Consider the following 23726-nt stretch of genomic DNA (forward strand, 5'->3'; position numbering starts at 1 on the left):
TCTTCAATGCTTAGTTACTTGGAGACCTTTCAGGTGACAAGTGACTACTAGGTTTAATAAATGATGATGATGATTAATAGCGATAACAGTATTAACAATGTTATATACCACTGAATGCCAGGCTCTGCAGACACACAACAGGAGAGGATCTGTTGCCTTCATGCTTCAAGCTTCCCAGGGACATCTGGCTGACTGTTGTTGGAAGGAGGGTGTTGGATGACCCTAATCACAGCAGAGATCCATCAAGACATTCTTCCTCCTTCCTATTGTGTATTTCACATGCACACATCAAGTACCAGCATGTAAGTCACCCAAAAATACTGGTTGCATTTGAGCTTGCTTGAGTGCATTGCTTCCAACCAGATTTTGCTATTCCCCACCACTCTTTCTACTGCAGTTCTTCTCCACATGTCACCTCACATGCCAGGGGTTCCCTGGCCTTCAGGTGAGGCTTTACATGAGTTCTCAGAGGATGCAGAGAGGAGGTTGCACAAGCCTTAATCCAAAGGACCCTTCATTATATTCACCCTTAGCATTTATGCAGCACATTCCACGGGTGTGAAGCACTTCCTGCAACATCATGTCACAGCAAGACTTCAAACAAACCCTGTAAGCTTGGTCTAGGATCTTCTCCGTATGCCTGCTGAGACAAGCAAGGGACTTGACCAAGGCCACCCGGTGAGTTTGTGACACGAGATAAAACGGACAGAAAGATGTCCTGATTTGCACTGGACACTCCATGCATTGCACTCCAAGCAAGTTTGAAGGGAGGAGAAGATCCTGCAGTGGGAGAACACACAACTTTACTGGACACAAGAGCCCCCAAGAGAACAACAAGGGCACCTGAAGCCTTGCTAGTGACAAAATAAAAAGGGACTCCTACAGAGGACATTCTCTCTCAACTAGCACAGAACGTACCAGTTTGCTCTTTTCTCTGGCAGCTACTAAGGAGTTAACTCTGTTCCCCTCTCGAATTCTTTGCAATTTTTCAGAGTAGCGCGCGCACACGCACACACCGTTTTGCCCTTCTCACTTAAAGGTCTTCGGGAAGATTGCCCAACCTCCGCTCCTGGAGAATGACGGACGTCGCCTTTATGTGACAATAAACTGGGTTGCCTCACATTGCATCCGCCGGCTTCACGCCGCGCGCGCGCGCACACACACACACACACAATAAAAGCAGCAGCGAGAAGTTACGAGGCAGCGATCTCTCCATTTATTAGTTAATTAAGTAGCACCCCAATTTTGCACGAGATTAAATCCTGCCAGGCTGCCACCAGTTTTAAGGCGTGACCAGGTTAAAGAAAAGCGTTGTAGGCGTGCTCCTAGAACGATACTGCCACAACATAAACACAAACACTCGTACTCTCTCGCCTCCTCGCCCCCCTGAAAATGAATATTTTACCAATAGCAAATTAAAAAATAAAAGGAGCTGGACTGGAAAAACCATCGAAGCGGGCATGATAAATATTTCATATTTTGGCCTAGATACAGCTCCCAGATTACGCCTCTCCCCCACCTTATTCCTTTGCCCAAGAGATTGGATTGAATATATACTACGAGAGTGGGAGTGTGTGGGAGTGGGGTGGGGGGAGAGAAAGTACAGTCCTAGATTAGGGAGCGAGCGGCGCATCATGCCCGCCCAAGCAGAGGGAGAATCATAACAAAAGAAAGTGTATCGGAACCAAGTCGCGCACAACACGATCCGGGGAAAGGCTCTTCGCTTCCTTTCCGGGCGGCTTCGACCTTCCACGCGCCCCTCCCCAAACAAAAGCCCAAACCGAGAAAGCAGAACCATCACAACAACTCGTATCAGGAGACACCTTTCGTTACCTCCTTTAAAAAACAAAAAAGACCTCGGGACTTAATCCATCTGTGCCACTCGCAGGGAATGATTGCTGCCTTTATAAAAAGAAATCGAGGGGTTCAGGGGGAGCAGCAATAACGTTTGCTGGTCCTGCGGCTTTGATTTCTCCCTCCTCCTCCTCTCTCCAAGAACAGGCTATTAACAAAGCTCGCTTAGTCAGTTACAACCAAGGCTTAGTTAGTCAAGATCACGCCCGGCCGGAGACGCCGGGATATTAAGCACAGCAGTCCAATCCCCTCCCGCATAACCCGGCAGACACTTACCTTCCTTTTATTTCCTCTCTCTTTCAAGTCTCCTGGTGGCAAGAGAGAATCGCGGGGGCCAGATGGAGACGCCTGGCTTCCTTCCTTCGCCCCGTCTCCTCTTCCTCCTCCTCCCAACCACGGGAACCGGCCAGATCTTCAGCGGGGCCAAGCAGGGAGCAAACAAATGAATCGATGGCTCCGATTAAAAAAAAAGGCGGGCGGGGGGCGGGATCGCAGAGAGGCGAGACGGCGCGCAAAGGCAGGACCCGGAGAGCTCAGGCGCTGGCCAGCCGGCGCGCTCCGGAGTTCCTCTCGCACATATAGCTTGGAAAGAGCCGAGATGGAAGAGAAACCAAGGCGCTCGCTTTGTGTGGAGCGAGCCAGGGAATGGGAGGGAGGATGCGTGTGTGTGCGCGCGCCGGAAGCGCGCTCTCGCGCTCGCTCTCTCTTTCCAGAGAGGCGTGCGCCTTTACAGAGCCGGTCTCCTGATGCCTTTGCCCCACAGCAACCTTTCCCGGTGCGCAGAAGGCTGGAGATCGGCAAATGGCTGGAGAGGGATGGTGAACTTGGAGCGCTTTCGAGAAGTGAGGTCAGCAGCCGAGGTACACGCCCGCCTGCGCCTCCGACACCGTCTCCTCTCTCTCCGCCCCCACCTCGCGCCAGAGATCCCTCAAGCTCTTCTCCGGCAGAAGCATCCAGCAAGGAATCCAAAGCTTCGTCGCCACCAGCGCCACTCCTTAGGCCCGTCCCCGTGGCACCGGGCGCCCTGGCGTCGACGCGCTACGCTATGAGAGTCTCTCCAAACGCAGCGGCTGCCACCACCGTCAGCCTCGACTGCCTTGTTTTATACAGTATTTCATTTTTCCCTTTCTCGGCTTCTTTTTCCTCCTCCCCCTTCCAAAAAAGGAATATGGCAGCGGGGCCGGAAGCGGCTTTTAAGGAGGGAGGGGAACTCCCCCGCCTTCCTTCGCTAGCTGCCGCCTCCTCCTCGCCTCCACCTCCATCATCATCATCATCATCACCGGGGATCATCCACCCGCTTAGTTTTTCTAAAAGAGGCGACGGGAACAACAAAAAAATGGAGCCCGCGGTGGCTCTGCCTGCCTGCCGGGGGAGTTTAGTTGGAGAGGGTATGGCGTAGTTGTGAGCAAAGGCGTGACGTCCGCAAGCAGCGAACTGACGTCGTGGGTGTCTTTTTTCGGCTCGGCCAGCGCTTGGAGAAGGCTTGGCTCGAGGGGGATGGTGGACTTTTAGGCAGGGATCTGAACAGGCATCGAGGTTCCGCAGCGCCAAGAATTACGCAGACAAGATCTCGGCTTGCCTTGTGGGGTGGTCGGCCCTGGTTCCCAGTTGTTCCCCCTTCTTGCGCGATGGGCTAAGCTGCAGCCAAGCAGCCCAGGTCCGTTTACTCGGAAGTAAATCCCACTGATGGGTTTATTTCTAGGGAAGTATGCCTAGGGTGGCAGCTGTGAAGCCTGACTCCCGCCCCATACTTGTTTATACTGAAGTCCCCATGCATGAGTGAAATAGAAGTTTTCTGCCAGTTATGTGTGCATAGGACTCAGAGGTGTGGTGGTGAATTCATGCCTCCACAGCCACGCCTCTTTAAAAGTTCTCTAAGAGGTATAAGCAACCTGGGAACTTCCAGGTGTGATTGGACTACAACTCCTATGATCCTTGACAGTTGCTGATGCTATTGGGGATGCTAGGAGTTGGAGTTTAACAACTTCTGGAGAGCCATAGGCTAGAATCATAGAATTGTAGAGTTGGAAGGGACCACAAGATTCATTTAGTCCAACCCGCTGCAATGCAGGAATGCTCAAACCCACCCTGAGATTAAGAATCTCATGCTCTACCAACCGAGCTGTTCCCCATTTGATTTTTATAGTTCTGTAACTATAGAACTATAGTTCTATAATGCTCTATAACAAAAATGACCTTTCTAAATTAAAAAACAAACCAATGCAAACATTATTGCTTCAATAGCAAGCCCCCTTGCATAACATACAGCCTGATGAAGATCTCTGGTGGACTCAATCCACAAAGCTGCAAGTCCTCAGTTTGAATCATGAACTCACTAGAATGCCTTAGGCAGGTCACTTTTTCTTAGCCTTAAGCACCCCATCTGCGAGATAGGAATAATAATATTGACCCACCTTGCAGGACTGTTGCAAGAATTGCAGCAGCTTAATACCTGCGAAGCAACTTGCTTTTGAATTCAATGTAAATATTAAGTATTCTTAATTATAACCACATGTAGTATTTATAATTCTGATAAAGCCTGTTCTACTGAGTTCAAAGGGACTTACACCAGGGTAAGTGTGCATAGAATTGCAGCTTTAGCTTTACCCAGAGCCTCCCTAGTACAAAGTGCAAATGTGGCCTGGCCTCCTTGATTTCAGCAGGGCTTGTACAAGAGGACTTCCTGATGGATTAGGGCTAAAGTTGTTGTGAGAGGGAAAGAGATTAAACATGGGGAACCGCTTTACATGTGGGCACATAGTATGCAATGATTTTATTTTGGTTTGTTGGGTTTTAAGTATGTTGTAACTCATCCAGAGCCTTAAGGCTAAAGCTGAATTGAAATCTAAACAGAGCAGTTGCTCTTAGGTTTCCAGGAATGCAACTGAGCTATTGAGGCAGATCACAACCTTGTGCGAAATATTATAAATGCATGTTTTTCCTTCCAGCAAAGCCTGAATAATCTGTTGTATTATTATTTATTAATCCACGGTTTAAGGAGTTTCCAGCTGTCTTCCCCAGCCCCCTTTCCGCACTGTGACTAGTGCTGTTTGCCTGCCTCAAGGATTCACATCTCCTATGTTCATAATGACAGGGCTTTGTTTTAACAATCTCTCTCAGTATGGCATTACATTGCCATTTGATTTCTGATCTAGTAACCTAGTTTGCATGTTGCCAGCATTAAATTCGTAAAAAATGAGATGATGGGACTCAAAGCCGCCTGGATTTAGAAGTCAAGCTTCCTGACCCAGAAACTGCGCCTTCTAATTCTAAGGTTGGACTCTGATGAATATTAACTTGGGAGAAATCGTCATTGAGCTCAGTGGGAGTTAATGTTCAAGTCAAGTAAGTGGTGCATAGGATAAGGCGCTATCTGCACACCGGCAGAAGGAAACACACTCTTTGCATACTTTAAATGTTTTATTTTATTCTTCGCTGGTCAGTTGATGCTAACCCTGCAAATGGGATGTATTTCAGAATGGGTAGCTATATTAGTCTGTGACAGCAAAAAGCAATAAAAGGAGTTAAGAGACATTAAGATGATTCGATTTATTGTTGTGTGAGCTTCCATGGAGTCCATGCATCTGATGAAATGGGCTCTAGTCCATTAAAGCTGCAATACATCTATTAGGCTTTAAGAGAGGAGTGGGGAATCTTTTTCAGCTTGAGGGCTGTGTTTCCTTTTATTCAACCGGGGGCCACAGGCCAGTGGTGAGCGGGGGCAGAGGCAAAAGTGTGCAGAGCAATGAGTGTCAAGAAGACTCTGTGCTATCCTCATATGACAGATGCAGCCTTTGGGACCCCAAATTTAGTTAGAATCATAGGATGGTAGAGTTGGAAGGGATCCTAAGGGTCTTCTACTCCAACCCCCTGCAACACCGGAATCTCAGCTAAAGCATCCATGTCAGGTAGCCATCCAACCTCTGCTTAAAAACCTCCAAGGAAGGGGAGTCCACAACCTCCCGAGGGAGACCATGTGCTGGGCCCAGAGGTAACCCAAGAACCACGGTCCAGGTCTGGTCCAGAATCCGTAGGTTCCACTAGGAGTCAGTCTGGCAGGGACAAGGCAGGAAACCAGGCAAGGACAGGTACAGGATGTCAGGCAGGGTCTGGCATACAGCAATGTCACTCCCGCAACCTGGGGCGGGGTCCAACAGCCTTTTATCTTTGTCGGGGTAACGGACGGCCCTGATCCCCCGGCGACTCACCTCCCTGTTTTGCCCGAAGGCGAGCACTCCTCCTGCGAGTACTCAGATCTCTCCTTCTCTCAGACCTTAGTCTCTGCAGCTCGGGAGACGTCAGTGGGTTACTAGACCCAGGGGCCGCCTCAGCCTCCCCTGACCCAATCGGTAGTGGAGCAGCTGTAAGTGATGGCCCAGCTGAAGGCAACGAGGTAATCCCCGCATCTGCAGTCAGGGCAGGCTCAGGCCCCTGACTCGGCCCAGCTGGGGTTTGTTGCAGGGAAACCTGTGCAGACTGGGACTCTTCAGGATCAGGCGCCAGGCGTGGTTCAGATGATGTCTGAGGCAAAGGATCCGGTGCAAATTGAGACTCCTCTGGTTCCAAGTCCGAGCCCGAATCCCAGGCCCTCACAGACTGTTCCACTGCCAAATAGCTGTTACTGTCAGAAAGTTCTTCCTGATGTTTAGTTGGAATCTCCTTTCTTGTAACTTGAATCCATTGGTTTGGGACCTACCTCGTAGAGCAGCAGACAAGCTTGCTCCATCTTTAGATATTTGAAGATGGTCATCATTTCTCCTCTCAGTCTCCTCTTTTCCACGCTGAACATACCCAGGTCCTTCAACCATTCCTTGTAAGGCTTGGTTTTCAGACCCTCAGTCATTTGGTCGCCCTCCTCTGCACACATTCCAGCTTGTCTGTATCCTTCTAAAATTGTGGCACCCAGAACTGGACACAGTATTCCAGGTGTTGTTTGACCAAGGCAGAATAGAATGGCACTATGTTTCAGGCAATGCTGTGATTCAAATCTATGTGGTTCATTTTTGCAGCCACTCTAACTGGGGGAAGGAGCAGGAGGACACTGAGTTACTGAGATAGTCTTCCTCCCACCCTTGAATACTTTTGCTACTGCTCTTGTGGCAAGGCCTTAGGGCAGCCGAGGACCCATTGGCACATATCCTCATTGTGTGTGCCCCCTGGTGATTTCAAAGATGAGTGCCGTCTAAGATTAAGACATCTAAGGTTAGGGCATCTAAGATCTACTGTCATTCATTAACATACATTGTTCTTAATTGAACAGCATGAGAGCTGGAATAAGGGCGCTCTCAGAGCATTACTATTTTTAAGTGGGATTTAATCACATGCCAGAAAATTCAGGTTGCACAATAATAGCTGATGGGGTCATCTTGTGCAGAACCCCCCCCCCCAAAGATTGGGGGAGGGGTTGATGGGAAAGTGCACTGAAAAGCGTGGGGTAACACTTGCTTTGACACAATGTCATCTAACCTCCCTGCAAACAAATCAGAATAAGTCCTCCATAAACAGGTCATCTGGAAGTGCCCTAATTTGTAACAATATCACATGGAAACGGGATTGCAAACCTATTTGTTCGTACAGGGTAACTCTGCTGTTCACCATGACACAGGAGAAACAAAGACATCTTTCCCCGCACAGCATATTCTATGCTGGACACTGCTACACCTGTTTATCTGCTGTCTTTTGTGGATGATACCCAGGAGCCCTAGGGAAGCAATGGCAGCAATCTCTCAAAAGAACACTGGTCCCCATCCGTCACTGATTCTGCAGGCCTGACGCCAGCAGGTGGCATCCGCAGGCGGCAGCCAAGGACCCACATCTGTGATGCTGCTGTCCTGAGTCCTCTTTTGGGGGGCTCCGATGAGCACCAAATAGCCACAACAGCACTTGTCCCACAATTTGGCAACCATTGTTGTTGTTTAATTTATTACCACCCCTTCTCCCTAAAATCCCAGGGCAGGTTACAACATTGAAACACAACATGACAACACAATATTAAAAACAGCTTAAAGCAACTTACAATTGTCCCACAATGATCCACAGTGGGTCTTGCAAATCAGCCTACCTCTCCCTCCCTGATTATTTCGCATGTATTTTCTGTTCATAGTTTCCCACCATCATTTCCAGTTGCGGCTTCCTAGTTCTCTTGACACGGAGGCAGTGTGATGCAGAAAATGATGCATGATTTTTCTATTTCAGACCTGTCTTTCCCTTTCTGGGGATTATATATTCCTGTTAGTGTGCCATGACCAGTTGTGGAGTAGAGAAGAGTCAATCATTGGGAACTCTTTATTGAAAATGTATTTAATTTTAGCCACCTTTTTTAAAGGCAAAACATGCTGTCATCAGAGGTAGGATGGAACTGACTGATAAATAATGAGCGTAGGATCTGGGCAAAACTTCACTTCTGGGTGGATAGTGCCATTACAAGCTTTAGTCACTAGGCGGCACTGAACTTAATTGCATTTGAGTGGATACAGGTGTTTCCTGTTCCTGTTGGAAAGTGATAATAATGTTCTTGTTCCGCTTGTCTTCTACACCAATCTTCCAACTCTGCCTAGTGGAATAGTGGCTCTGTAGAATCCCATTGTAGATTCCCTCTGCTGATTGATCCTTGAGTTGCACTAGCACAAGGGGATTTTGAAGTAATTAATCCCTGACCAATGAGTGTAGAATGGTGATAGGATCAGATGAAGTGTGAAGCTAGGTTGTTGTGTATTTAGCTTTGAAGCCTATTCATCTGCTATACCATCAACTTCTTGTACATCTCTCTCTCTCTGTGTGTGTATCTTTAGATGGGCACATTTATAAGATGCTGATCCATCATCTGAGAATCTATGCAACCCCTCCCTTTCCCTAACACATACATTGCACAATCAACAACGAAGTCTTTGCTTACCATGTTACTGTCCATTTCTTTTTTAAAGAAGAAATTGGGTGAACCAAGGAGTTATTAGATCCTCAGGACCCTTATTGGTTTTCTGTGAGCCATTACATCAGGTAATAAAAAACCCAATCTACTAACTGTGTACCTGGAGAAAACAAGACCTTACATAGAGGCTCTCTTGAACTGTATTTGAGAAACATGCTGTTTCACACAAGAACCTGCCTTGAGCAACAGAAGGAAAGAAAAAACATGCCCCCCCCCCCCCCCGGTGAATGACGTTGCTTCTCAACCCAACAGCCTGTCCCTTTTCATTTCATAATTTCCCATGATTGTGCAGAAAGCCAACACAACTGTGAGTCATGGGGAGCAAAGGAGTCACAAAAAAAAAAACCCAATTCCACTCTTATTATCACTGCCTGTGCACCCAGAGTTGTTACATTGCCTGCCCCTGTGATATTGGTCTGTAGCCCAGAGACAGCACACACCTTGCCAGGAAAAGGTTAAAGCCCTGTCATCACCACCTATAACAAGATCAGGTAGCAGGTGATGAAAATGACCTCCAGACCCTGGAAAGCTGCTGCCAGATCAAGGGGACAATGCTGAGATGTCGGGGTGTCATATAAGGCGAAATCCTATGTTCTCTACTAATCACTGCAGAAAGGAGAACCTTTTTGTTCAATAACATTCCTGGGCTGGATTCAATTAAATAGTTGCACTAGTGGGAGTAGTAAGTCCTGCTAGCACAAAAGGGTTTCCCCCCATCCTCCCCCATTTGCCACTTAAAATTAGCTGATGGGGGGGGGGATTAGGAGAACTCCCCAAACTATGGTGGAATCTATACACATAAAAAACGCTGTGAAAATGCTTTTTTAAAAAAAGTTTTGAAAAATGTGTTGAATCTGGCATAACTCACTGTTGCCATCTAGTGTCACATTTGTATATTCCACTTTACAACACATTTAAAACGTTTTATTTGCAGCTGTATAGCTGAGTCCTATATGCAGGGAGAGGAAAGGAGAACCAAGAGTATTACCTTTATATTGTAAACCACTCTGTGGTCCTCAGATGAAGGGCGGTATAAAATTTTAAATAGTAATTCCATAAGGCAAGCTGAAATGCCTGCACTTGACAGATTGATCATAACAGTCCAACATTGAATTCCTCATGTCTGCAGCTTTCCCCAACCCGTTCCGCATGTATAATTGTTGAATTTCCTCCTGCATTTCCTGGGTCTGTAAATGGAATGAAAAAGGCTACCTTAGGTGTGCATTTGAGTTGGAAATTAATATCCTCTGCTCTCTGCCCCCACACTAACAACATTCACAAGTATGGCCCTTCAAGTCTAAAAGTTATTCACTGGGGAAACAACAACAGATAATAATAATGTATTTATTAGACCGGTTAGTCACTTGTTACTCAACAGTCTCCAAGTGACTTGCAGCATATTAAAAGCATAATTATAAATACATAATACCATAAAAACAGAGCAAGCAAGCCCCGTAACAGCCGCTGGAAGCTTGCCAGCACACTAATAACAAAACAACATAATCTCTATCAAATGCTTGGGAAAAGCCTTTTGCCATGGGTGGACTTTGGTCATCTTTGGTAATATTGCACCCTGAGCAAAGGCAAGATTTGGCACTCCCAAATGGATCTTCTCAATCATGGATCTTCTCAATTTTGTGCCCCTTCAGCTTAGCGCTTTGTGTAGGGGAACTGCTCTAAATCTGACACTGCTTTATCTGGAATTGAAAAGATGTCAACAAAGGTACCAGGCAACCCTTGCTAGGGAGTGCATCCTGCAGCTGAAAATGCCGTCTCCCTCATCACTACCCTTTGAGCATCCCTCTGCGAAAGGAGCTGGAGAAGGGCCTCCAAAGAAGGTCTAATGGTGCACGTCAGTTCATAGTGTGACCCAGAAAATGCTGGGGTCCTGAGTGTTGAAGAGCTTTATAGTTCAAATCCAGCATTTTGAGTTGGATTTGGAAGCGTAATCAGCAGCCAGTGTAGTTATAACAGAACTGGTGCTATATTATATGATGCCTGTCATCCACTGAGTATCCACATTCTGCACTAATTGAAACTTCCAAACCGTTTTCAAAGGCAGCCCAGTGCAAAGGGCATTGCAATAGCCCAACCCTGAGGTTTCCAAACCATAGATTACTGTATCCTCTGGCCTGCCCCACTACTGGCAGTGTGGCTTTTGGGAGGTTTCCCATAAGGCAATGTGGCCCTCAGGCTAGAAAGCTCCCCCATCCCTGATGCATGTGAATTCTGATGCAGTTTGGTTGCATACAGGACAGAACAACATGCCCCTTTAACATCTTCAATGTGTAAGCAGAGCAATGTATCACTGGAATCAGCTCTCTGAGGATACTCTCACCAAGCAAAGATAACCATCAACAAATATTCACACATACCCTGCTCCACTATGAATCAATAAACAGCAGAGTTCGGCTGAAAAGCCAGCCCCTCAAGGGAAACAAAATTTGCCCTAATTGGCTCCAGGAGGCATGACTCAGCTCCCAAGATTGTACCTACTGCTGTCGCTGCTGCAAAAACACTGCTAAAACAGCAGAGAATGTTCAGTGTTGGGACTTGAAGATAGCTTTTCTTTGCACAAGGAAGGAACTAAGAATGGGCTGGTCCTTGTGACTCTTTCTTAATCATTTTCTGGGATGCTTCCAATGTATAACTTTTGGCACTTTGAGAAACATGAGTAACCAGAATGCTCTTTATGGAATGAGCAGAAAGTCTTATAAGAAAGCATCCCTGTAACATAGCCACACTACTAAATAGGAAACTAAATAGCTCAGCTGGTAGAACATGAGTTTCTTAATCTCAAGGTCACTGGTGCAAGCGCCACGTTGACCAGAAAGATTTCTGCATTACAGGGGGTTGAACTAGATAATGCTTTTGGTCCCTTCCAGAGCTAAAATTCTATGATTCTACTATTACTGCTAATGATTTTTAAATGTTCAAGCTGCTTCCATTAATTATATCAGTAATACTTGTTGTAACAATGCTGTAAGGTCAATATAATTATCCCTGTATTGAAGATGGGACATTGAGGCTGAGATAGTGACATGCCTGAAGCCACAATCTTAAAAGATGCTGGATTTGATCCATACTAAGTTAACCCACAGGACGCAGGTGGCACTGTGGGTTAAACCACAGAGCCTAGGACTTGCCGATCAGAAGGTTGCCAGTTCGAATCCCCGCGACGGGGTGAGCTCCCGTTGCTCAGTCCCTGCTCCTGCTAACCTAGCAGTTCGAAAGCATGTCAAAGTGCAAGTAGATAAATAGGTACTGCTCTGGTGGGAAGGTAAACGGTGTTTCCGTGCACTGCTCTGGTTCGCCAGAAGCGGCTTAGTCATGCTGGCCACATGACCCGGAAGCTGTACGCCCGCTCCCTTGGCCAATAAAGCGAGATGAGCGCCGCAACCCCAGAGTCAGCCACGACTGGACCTAATGGTCAGGGGTCCCTTTACCTTTAAGTTAAGTCACACACACTTTAGTCCTATTGAAATCAATGGGGTCCTGACGAGGGTATGCATCCAGCACAAAATCTGCTGAGTGGGGGTATGGTTGGGGGCGGGGGGAGGAGACCACAGCAATCCCAGGGCAGTGTGTATGGCCAGGTGAAAATGAGGCCCTAATCCTTAAATTTTGTTTGCTTATAGCATTTTTATCCTACCCTTCGGGGGGGGGGAATGAAAACAAAGCTTTGCAAATTTCTTACGAATACAGTGGTACCTCAGGTTAAGTATTTAATTCGTTCCGGAGGTCTGTACTTAACCTGAAGTTGTTCTTAACCTGAAGCACCACTTTAGATAAGGAGGCCTCCTGCTGCCTCCTTGCTGCCGGAGCACTATTTCTGTTCTCACCCTGAAGCAAAATTCTTAACCTGAAGCACTATTTCTGGGTTAGCGGAGTCTGTAACCTGAAGCGTAGGTAACCTGAAGCGTATGTAACCCGAGGTACCACTGTACAGTCATACTTTGGAAGCCGAACGCCTTGAGAGTTGAATGTTTTGGCTCCTGAACGCCGCAAACCTGGAAGTGAGTATTCTGGTTTGCGGACATTATTTGGAAGTCGAACATCTGACGCGGCTTCCACGGCTTCTGATTGCAATGCAGGAAGCTCCTGCAGTTAATAGGAAGCCGCACCTTGGTTGCGGAACGTTTTCAGAAGTCGAACGGACTTCTGGAATGGATTCCATTCGACAACCAAGGTACGACTGTATTGATGAACACATCCCTGCAACAATCTACAATACACCACAGAAAAGGAAAAGGGATTTGGAGGGAGGAGGAAATAAAAACCCAACTCAAGCTCTTGTTCTTAAATTCAGAGTACTTATAATGATCAGCCAGAACTGCAAGATTTCAAGGAGAAAAGGGCACCAAAAGTTTCTGGCCTTTCATCAGAGCTGACAGAGTCCCTGCATTGCCACTTCTCTCTCCTAATAGCCTAGTGGAATAGTTGATGAGAGATGAGGGAGGAGCCTAATGGGAGTGCAGTTTGTTCCGCAAGCTCAGATTCACTCTTTGACACATTAAAGGTGCAGAAACCCTGTTCTCGTTTTCAGCTGGCCATCCTAATTCTGATGGCTGCTTTGAGAACCCCTCTGCCACCCCCCCAAAAAGGTATGAAGAGCATTTAGAAGTAGAAGCTACTAGATCAAGAACGAATGTCTGGTTTTAGCACACAGAGGACCAGACAGTGGTGCTTAAGCCAAGCTGCCTTATTGCATACACCCAGGTGGAATGTACAGTCTCACGTGGCTGAGTGTGAGGCAGCTGTAATGAGAGAGTGGCCAGACTGGTTTGTACAAGTCGACAGAGATGTTCATTTCCTGGTATGGGGGCAGCTCTGATTGACACAACACAATAATGTGGGTCTTTTGATAAGGTTGGTTTCATGAAGATCGAAGGAGCACAGTTCACAAAAGAGGTGCAGTGTGTAAGATGCAATTTCTTATAGCTGCCAGGAGGACTGGGCTTTGTAAGGTGGAGGTAATAGTGTTGTTGCTTTTACCTTAAAACCAAAGTTGCAATATTTTGTGCTTTCCTGAACTATGCTTTATAAAATCTTCATTTAAGCTACTTTATACTTTTTTTTCCCTGCCAGTGCAGAAAAAAAAGTACAAAAGCACATGTGGATTGTCACATGTCACAATCACAAAAGTGCTTACTGTATGTTACAGCTTTGAGTTTTGTGGTGGTGGTTTTTTTTTTTTTTACAACCAAGCAGGAAATAACTTTTATGGAATAAATAAATGTCTACATGGCATGTATCTACGATATATTTTGGGAAACGGTTTATCCATTTTCTATGCTTTCAAATGCTTCTTGTGACATTGATACCAAACTCGTCACAGAGGTTTCCTGAGGTGGAGTGGCAGATTTCATCCATGTTTGGATGCCGGCCACCTTTTAAAATCAGATGGTGGACCAAAATGTGACACTGGCATGACTTCACTTGTCTTTTGGCATAGGTTTGGCTGCTTCTTGAGATATCGGAGTCAAGCTCAGTACAAGGGTTCCCAAGGTGGGGGTCTTCATTGATGTTTGGGTACCAAGCATGGTTTTGAATCAAGATGGTGGACCCAAATGTGACTTTGGTGTGACTTTACCCAATTTTTGGTTCAAACTCACCAATTACAGTGGTACCTCTGGTTACAAACTTAATTTGTTCCGGAGGTCCGTTCTGAAGCTGAAATCGTTCTTATCCTGAGGAGCGCTTTCACTAATGGGGCCTCCAGCTGCATGCGTGCCAGAGGTGCGCGATTTCCGTTCGCATCCTGGAGCAAAGTTCGCAACCAGGAGCAGCTACTTCCGGGTTAGCAGAGCTCGTAACCTGAAGCGTTTGTAACCAGAAGCATTCGTAACCAGAGGTACCTCTGTACACTATCATAGGCTTTTTTGCTTTCTAAAAATTCCCAGGCCAAGTACTCCCCAATAATATTTTATGAAGCCACATTTCCCAATCTATGTACATGTAGGAAAATATCCACTGGTTCAATAACCATAGGTAGCAATCTGTGTGTGGACTTCAGGGTTTATTTAATTACATTCCTTACTTTATTATTACAGTAAGATATCAGGAAGCACAAGACAGAGAAACCAGAAGGAGAACACTTCAATCTCCCAGGACATTCTATACAAGATCTCAAAGTAGCTGTCGTATTATAAAAGAATTTCAGAATTACATTTATATTTCACCTTTCCTTCCAGGAGGTCAAGTTGGCACACACAATTCTCTTTTCCCACCTCCATTTTATCCTCACACCAACCCTTTGATACTGGCAGACCCTGGGGTCTCAAATTTCAGTGGCACCCTGTGCATCACCAAAATTTGGCACCCCCCCCATGCTCCATTCTAAATAGTAGTTGCAGTGCCTCCTGCAGTGCCCCCGAGGCTCTGTGTCCCGTGCGACCGAACTGGTTGCGCTCCCCTAAATCTGCCTCTGTCTCTGAGGTTGTTGTTGTTTAGTCGTTTAGTCGTGTCCGACTCTTTGTGACCCCATGGACCAGAGCGCGCCAGGCACTTCTGTCTTCCACTGCCTCCCGCAGTTTGGTCAGACTCATGTTTGTAGCTTCGAAGACACTATCCAACCATCTCGTCCTCTGTCGTCCCCTTCTCCTTGTGCCCTCCATCTTTCCCAACATCAGGGTCTTTTCCAGAGAGTCTTCTCTTCTCATGAGGTGGCCAAACTATTGGAGTCTCAGCTTCAAGACCTGTCCTTCCAGTGAGCACTCAGGGCTGATTTCCTTCAGAATGGATAAGTTTGATCTTCTTGCCGTCCATGGGACTCTCAAGAGTCTCCTCCAGCACCATAATTCAAAAGCATCAATTCTTCGGCGATCAGCCTTCTTTATGGTCCAGCTCTCACTTCCATACATCACTACTGGGAAAACCATAGCTTTTACTATACGGACCTTTGTTGGCAAGGTGATGTCTCTGTCTCTGAGGTAGGTTAGGGCAAAAGACAATGACTGGGCCAAGGTCACTCAGTTTCATGGCGGAGTGGAAATTTGAATGCTGGTCTCCAAGCTGGTAGTCCAATACCCTTCCCTTTACAACAGTGGTTTCCATGTAGGGAGAAAGTGCAGTTATGATTGAATCCTGCTTGTTGGTTCCCCACAGGCATCTGGTTGGCCATGGTGAGAACAGGATGCTGGACTAGATGGGCCATTGGCCTGATCCAGCAAGCTCTTCTTGTGTCCTTAAGCTAACTGAACTGGTACTGTAAGTTGCAGGGGGAAGAATTCCAGCACTGCAGGAAGCATCAGAAAGCCATTCCACACATTTTTTTTAAAGAGGCAAACAACCTCAACTAAACACTGTAAATCCAAGATGGACAATTGCTCTTTTTCACTTGCTCACATGAAGAGGCTCATTTCACTCTTGACAGTAGCTGTGTTCTCTGAGCATGTTACTAAGGGATGTGTGCTGGTGCATAAATCAAATGTAAAACTGCCCTGGACCAGTCAGGAGAGTGGGTGACCTTAAGCCACCCCTGCTCATCAGGGCTATAAATCCACTCCAGGATGAGAGACGCCTCGCTTCAGGTGTTTTCGAGGTGAAGGTTCTCAAGGTAAGACATTTCCTTCGGCCTCTTGGCAAAGAGTCGGGACATATTTCTTCCAGTTTGACTAATCCTTCATCTCACATGGACGTCTGCAGCCAAGATCAAGACAGGTGACACTCAGGATAAAGGAAGGGAAGATGGGCGAGTGAGAAAACATTGGTGGGTGATAATGTTTTCATGCTTCGCAGCCTGTACACAAGTGATGAGCAGTGGAAGTTGGAATGCGATCTTGTAAACCCTGCAAAGACTGAACAAAGGAAGATAATAATCTACTCTCCCAGCATACCAGGTCTGAGACAACAAGGTTTATGAAGGAGAGCCAGTGTGGTGAAGTGGTTAAGAGCGGTAGTCTCGCAATCTGGGGAACGGGGTTCACGTCTCCGCTCCTCCACATGCAGCTGCTGGGTGACCTTGGGCCAGTCACACTTCTTTGAAGTCTCTCAGCCCCACTCACCTCACAGAGTGTTTGTTGTGGGGGAGGAAGGGAAAGGAGAATGTTAGCCACTTTGAGACTCCTTAAAGGGAGTGAAAGGCGGGATATCAAATCCAAACTCTTCTTCTTCTTCTACACACGTGAAATGGATTTTATATTTATAAGTGAGGAAGAAATAATGGCTTGCTGTAAAAATGGACAACAAGTAAAGGATGAAATGCATATTAAAGAAGAGATGATGCGGCTACAGGAGAAATTGATGGACATATGTTTGCAACAGGAGCAGGAAGTCTATTTTTTTTAAAGAAATTGTATTAAATTAAAGTAATTTAGTTTGATTTGTAACAATTTGGAAAACTAATAAAAATAATTTGAAAAAAAGATAATGATTACATGCTAAAAGAGTTACATTGGTGATAATAATAATAATAATACTTTGCATTTATATAGCATGGGGTTGAGAAGCCAGTGACCATCTAGAGATTGACTACGAATTCCATCATCCCCTGTCATTGGCCAAGCTGGCTGGGGTTGATGGGAGATGTAGTCCAATAGCTTCTGATGAACCAAAGTTCCCCCACCCTGATATAGCAGCTGGGTCCAAGTGGTGGAATGACTTTTATGTGAATGGGATATTTCCCCCTGAGGTCTACATACTGTGTCTGGGGGGGGGGGTGTGTGTGTTAAAAATAAAAGAAGTGACAGGGGAGGGGGATTTTGAGAAGGGGGATAGCGTCCCACAGTTTGCCAGTACTTATATTTCACCTGTCTAGAAGTCTTTGACAATTCTGGCCCCCAATTCTCTAAAGGTGCAATGATTCAAGGAGGGGAGAGGACAGGGAGCCTATTTAAGTTGGCCAGATGTAAAGCCCATAGATGATGTGAAGGACACATGTCTGTCTCTTGCTGGGGCAAATGCCATGGAAAATGGTTGATTTTCAGTTAGAAAAAGGCCAGAGCAAGAGCATCAGATTTCCATTCTTGCGATCTCTGGGCCATCTAGCCTGACACAGAGTGCTGTGCTAAATGCCCAGCACGTCATTCTCAAGCGAGTGAACGAGATCTAGGACAGTTAAGGAGACATGGGCATAATTACTGGAAGGAATAGGAGTGGCGGCTTTCTAAAAAGAGCTTGGCACATATTGTCTCCCTCTGCCCCCAGGGTGCATGTGGCATGCTGTATTGTCTTTCAGACTGGCTGGTTATGTGAAAGCTCCTATACCATCGACATCCTGTGCATGGGATATTGGACAAGGGTTTAGATAGAAAATTCAGATTCCAGCGGTGCTTCAGATATTCTCTGCAGAAAACTCCATGGACTTAAGACCTGTAAGAGTGGCTAAGGATTTCTGTGAATTCTCAGCATCCTCTACAAATGAGAATCCCCAGAGTTATTTCGTGAAAGCTGTGTCAATTAAAATAGTATAGGAACCGCAAAGGCTTTAGTGTAGGTGTGTCCATAATGCCAAGAATTAGGTCAGGGATGGGGAACCTGTGGCTGGCTCTTCAGATTTTTTGGGGGGGATTTGAAAGTAGGCTTAAAAGAAAGAGCTTAGCCTTGCTACCACCTTCCCAAATCCCCCTCCTGATACAGCAAGCAAGCTTCAGAAAAAAGCTTCGAATCCTGCAAAGAGCACTCAGCTACTTAGACCCAAGTGCTGTATCAAGGATGTGGAACTTTTAAACCTCCAGGTATTCATAGAATCATAGAGTTGTAGGGTTGGATGGGATTCTGGGGTAATAATAATAATAATAATAATAATAATAATAATAATAATAATAATAATTTGTTATTTATACCCCGCCCATCTGGCTGGGTTTCCCCAGCCACTCTGGGCGGCTTCCAAAAGTCTGGTAGTTGTTTATCTCTTTGACATCTGGTGGGAGGGCGTTCCACAGGGAGGGCGCCGCTACTGAGAATGCCCTCTGCCTGCTTCCCTGTAACTTGGCTTCTCGCAGTGAGGGAACCGCCAGAAGGCTCTCGGTGCTGGACCTCAGTGTCCGGGTAGAGCAATGGGGGTGGAGACACTCCTTCAGGTATACTGGACCGAGGTCATCTCCCATCAGCCCCAGGCAGTGCGGTCAGTAGTCAGGGATGAAGGGGATTACAGTCCAACATTATCTAGAGGAGGTGTGAGGAAACATTAGACTCTCCAGATGCTGCTGAACCACAATTCCCATCAGCCCTGGCCATTGCCCTGCTTGCTAGGACTGGTGGGAGTGGGAGTTCAGCAACATCTGGAGGGCCAAAGGTTTCCCAGGTCTCATCTAGAGGGCCCCAGGTTCCCTGAACCAGGTATTTTATGTAGAGATTATCACCAGATCTTAGAGATTATTAGATTAAGCAGCCAATTGCTTTTGTATATAACTAAATAAAATAGGTGCAATCACTTAGATTTCTCAGGTTGGAGAGTTTCTTTGTGGGCGTGAGACGTGCACTGCCTTCCTGATTGCTTAGGGCCACACATGTGACCAGACCAGGAATCACCACCCTTGCTCTAGTTTGGTTTTGCTTCCCCTCAGCCATGTTTTCTCCCCAACAACATGATCTGGTTGGGGATACCCAAGGAAGGAGAAATCACAGATGGGTGTGTGTGTGTGACACAGAAGCAACAGCCCATGGAAACAGCGGCTGTGAAAAGTGCCACTGTTTGAGGGACTATTCCCTCCTGCTGTCTTGAAAACAGGGGTTGCTAACCTGTGGTTTCTCAGATGCTGTTGGACTCAGTCAACATGGCCAATGGTCAAGTATGATTGGAGAGTTGCAGTTGAGCAGCATCTGGAGGCAGTAGAGGCCGATGTACTGGGGGAAATGGGGCAATGCCCCACCAACCTCAATCTCTCCTCAGCCAGCCCTCACCTCCCTGCTGTCTAATTTACAACCAGTGCAAGAGGTACAACTATCTGCCAGCTTCCTCTTCCTCATTCTCAAAGTTTGCCCATGTACAACACAGCTGGGAAGAAGATGGGGACAAAACTACAATCCCTTGGCTCTGCCTATCACTGGCTCTGGTCTCACCTACAGTTGCCTCTGGCACTGGCTTTCTACCCTATCAATCCCTATGGGCACCAGTCCCCAGTGTCTGGAGGGCCACCCCTGCCTTAAAATACACAGGTAAGAGGCTAGGTGTAATTGCACTTAAAGAATTGTTTTCCAGTTTAATGCTGACTATATCCAAGAGCAAGTCTTTGAACCTTGCCTCCCTGCATGCAACTGTCCCAAGCTTAGGTAAAGGTAAAGGGACCCCTGACCATTAGGTCCAGTCGTGGTCGACTCTGGGCTGGGGTTGCGGCGCTCATCTCGCTTTATTGGTCAAGGGAGCCGGCATACAGCTTCCGGGTCATGTGGCCAGCATGACTAAGCCGCTTCTGGAGAACCAGAGCAACGCACAGAAACGCTGTTTACCTTCCTGCTGGAGTGGTATCTATTTATCTACTTGCACTTTGACATGCTTTCGAACTGCTAGGTTGGCAGGAGCAGGGACCGAGCAACGGGAGCTCACCCCGTCGCGGGGATTCGAACTGCCGACCTTCTGATCAGCAAGTCCTAGACTCTGTGGTTTAACCCACAGCGCCACCCGCATCCCAAGCTTACCTGAAACGACACCTCTGGAAATAAAGAAGTGTGGCCCTTTCAGGTCCCAGGGAAGAGCTGTAGCTCAGTGGTAGAGCATCGACTTTGCATGCAGAAGGTCCCAGGTTCAAGTCCCACCATCTCCAGGTCAGGCTTTGAGAGGACCCTGTCTGACACCCTGGAGAGCTGCTGCCAGACAAAATATTGAGCTACATAGATCAGTGTTGTGGCCCAGTATAAGGCAGCTTCTGTGTTTCAATGTTCCTAAGCGACTCATTGGGGTTGTGTCCTGGTTTGCTTTCAGAGAGCATCCAGACAGCTGCTCAGGGACCTTGGGAAGGGGTGTGATATATAAATCAAATGAATGAATGAATGAATGAATGAATGAAATGACACTCCCAATCCCTTCCATTTGAACATATATATGCCTGTGCCAGCAGGGCATTCTCATTTCATGTACATTTTCAGCACCGGCATGTTGCTTCGAAAGAACCTGCTGAGAGGCAGCTTGAAGCCATCCATTTCTGATACCAAGTCGAGAAGAAATCAAGGCAGGCACCTGTCTGCTTCAAAGCAGCCCAGAGGCGTCTTCCGTTCCTCTTCCACACTGCATCCGAGTGAGTGCATTGGAATGAAAGTAAATGAGGTCTGAATAAGATTAATAGGGATTTAAATGAACTGTGCCCACCAGGATTTTTTTGGTCATGAGCTACTTATTACTGGGCCTCAGGGGATTGTTCCACCAGCGCAGGAGTCCCACAAAGGCACATTGTTAACATAATCACTTTCACTCCAAGGGACAATAAATGTAGCTAGGTCATAATGAAGAGCGGCTGATTTGTGGTGATGTGTTGCAAAGGGAGGGCGGGGGAGGAGGAAAAAGGAGGGGGAAAGCCCACCCCCACCCTACAATATGCAAATATGTTTTCTGTTAACACAACACAACCTACCTGCATATTACTGAGAGGGAGAAAATGGGAGTCCTGGAGAGAGAATTCGCTGCAGGAATCTGGGGCATTATCCTCTGGGAACCTCCCAAGTAGGCCTGGCGAAAATGAGTTGGAAGGAACGCAGCAGCACAACCGGGCTCAAGCAGCATTTTAATTATTGCTCCCTCCTCTCGGAGAAAAATCATCCCATGAGAAAGAATTTAAATTAGGCTGCAGTCCCAGACCCCCTTACCTGAGAGTGAGCCCCACTGAACTTAATGGGACTTACTTCTGAGCAGGCATGTATAGTCTTAATATTCTCTTCAAAGATGGGAGGACGGGAGTTAGGTACAACATGAAGATGGTAAATTCTAGCCCTCCAGCGTATTAGTGTTGGGGATTAAACTGAACCTGAGGCTCTTACGCAATACATTTTATGACAACTCATGTTTAATCATCCCAAGGAGCAGCTTTTTTGCACCTCTAATTAAAATTTTGTCTTACCAGAGTCCATTGGATGTGATTTTTTTCCACTTTGCTGATTTGTACCTTTTCTTTTTTAAGCCTTTTCTTTTTAATACATTTCTACTGCTTGTATCATACATTTTGCAAAGGCCTTTTGCTAAAAGCAATAAATATGGCTGTGTGTGCTTTGTGTGGAGAACTGGATTCAATGGAGCCTATGAGAACCTTCTATTGTTTCCATTATTAACTGTAGGGAGACAGAACTCCTAGAAAAAAGAAAAGAAAGAAAAGCCCATTCTAATTTCTATATAGATTATGCTAATTCTCTCAACTGTCATAGAAAATTCCAAGGGCAATAAAATGAAGAGTCATTGGGGGAAATCTGCCATTCACCTAAATATTTCTTATCAGCCTTGCAGTATTTAGGCTTCATGAGAGCTTCTTATTACTAGAACATCAAAAAATTAAAATAAAAAAATGCTGTTGTACTTCTAGGTTACCAGGCATGGCCAAACTTGGCCCTCCAGCTGTTTTGGGACTATAATTCCCATCATCCCTGACCACTGGTCCTGTTAACTAGGGATGATGGGAGTTGTAGTCCCAAAACAGCTGGAGGATAAAGTTTGGCCATGCCTGGGTTATACGAAGAGAGGTGGCTTTAAGGATGCAACGTGATATGACCTCATTTAATAATGAAGAATGGTAAAACAGGCCACCTGCACTTATTATCCAGGAACATCAACAGTGAGTGTTATTCACGTGAAGCTGCTAGAGAGGAATACTAAAAATACCAGAAAGCTACTGACCCATAACAGAGACCTGTCTTTTATAGCACCCAGGAAGGAACCTTCAGCAACTTATGTTTATGACACCAGCAGATGATCCATTTCAGTGAGACTAAAATTCTGATATTCATTTGTTACAAGTAGTCTTTAAGCTGCAGAACAGGTAATACTGGAGGTCTAATATTCACAAAAACAAAGACTTTCTGGAGAAGTTCAAGCAGGTTATCACCCAATTCAGAAAAGCCCATACACAAGAAAACACAGGTAGAAGAAACCAACCTTAATCTCTTTGGGTGGGTAGCCAACTGAATTCCTAGTAACTCCCTACAGTGGACAAGATGGAAATGGTTGCCTCTTCCCAGAGGGACAATAAATACAGAAGGTTTGTAGCCATCAAGTACATTACTGGCGAGAGAACCAAAACGTGGTCAAAAATATGAGGACCGCATCTAACTGGACTTGTATCAACTGCACCTCAGAATGTTCATACAGTGGAACCTCAGTTCACGAACGGCTCCATTGATGAACAACTCGGAACCCAAATGCTGAAAATCTGGAAGTAATTGCTTCCATTTTTGAACGCACCTTGGAAGTTGAATGGCTTCCACTGCATGTCTTTCCATTTCTTTCCAATGGATTTTGCTGACCACCCACTGATCCTCGGTTTTCGAACGTTTTGGAAGTCGAACGGTCTTCCGGAAAGGATTACGTTCGAAAATGAAGGTTCCACCGTATGTCAATTTTGCTCTTTCAGGCTTTTCTCAGTGCTGAATTCAGAATGGAACTGACAACCACCCACATGCCCCAAGGTGGTTAGATCAGTCCCAAAAACTTTGGTTGATACAGGATGAAAATATAATACACAAAACGTCAGCTAAGATAATGACATTTTTAAAAGGATAAAGCAGCCCACTAGGCCTGTGTACTCATAGACAGAGGAGGTGTATAACAGCAAGGAGTATAGGGCATATTTTCTTCCAGGAGCCTGTTCCCCACCTTTCTGCTTCCCCTTCCTCTGTTCCGCAGGTTGTTTGGAGGTCTGAGTCCTCTCCCCTAGAGTTTTCTCCTAGGTTTGCCCAAGCACGCTGCCCAAGCAATCTTTTGTTTCTCAGTGGCTCCATTTTGGCTGCACTGTCATCATAACTTGGTACGGCTATCAAAGGGAGTGACGAAGGCCATGTTACTTAACAGAACTGAAACCTGCAT

At 46.2% G+C, this 23726-nt stretch overlaps 2 protein-coding genes across 3 annotated transcripts in view; one reads left to right on the top strand and one right to left on the bottom strand.

The window, feature by feature from the left end:
• SRC (SRC proto-oncogene, non-receptor tyrosine kinase) overlaps window positions 1–5381 on the bottom strand; it is a 100434-nt gene extending 95053 nt beyond the window's left edge. For both annotated transcript variants that reach the window (XM_083446939.1, XM_083446938.1), the window contains exon 1: window positions 2131–5381. The gene's annotated coding sequence lies outside the window, so the exon portion shown is untranslated. The remainder of the gene's footprint in view (window positions 1–2130) is intronic.
• An 8123-nt stretch (window positions 5382–13504) lies between these two features.
• GHRH (growth hormone releasing hormone) overlaps window positions 13505–23726 on the top strand; it is a 30886-nt gene continuing 20664 nt past the window's right edge. The window contains exon 1 of the mRNA XM_083447148.1: window positions 13505–13651. The gene's annotated coding sequence lies outside the window, so the exon portion shown is untranslated. The remainder of the gene's footprint in view (window positions 13652–23726) is intronic.

This window comes from Podarcis tiliguerta (assembly GCF_965153285.1).
Source record: "Podarcis tiliguerta genome assembly, chromosome: 6".
NCBI lineage: Eukaryota > Metazoa > Chordata > Lepidosauria > Squamata > Lacertidae > Podarcis > Podarcis tiliguerta.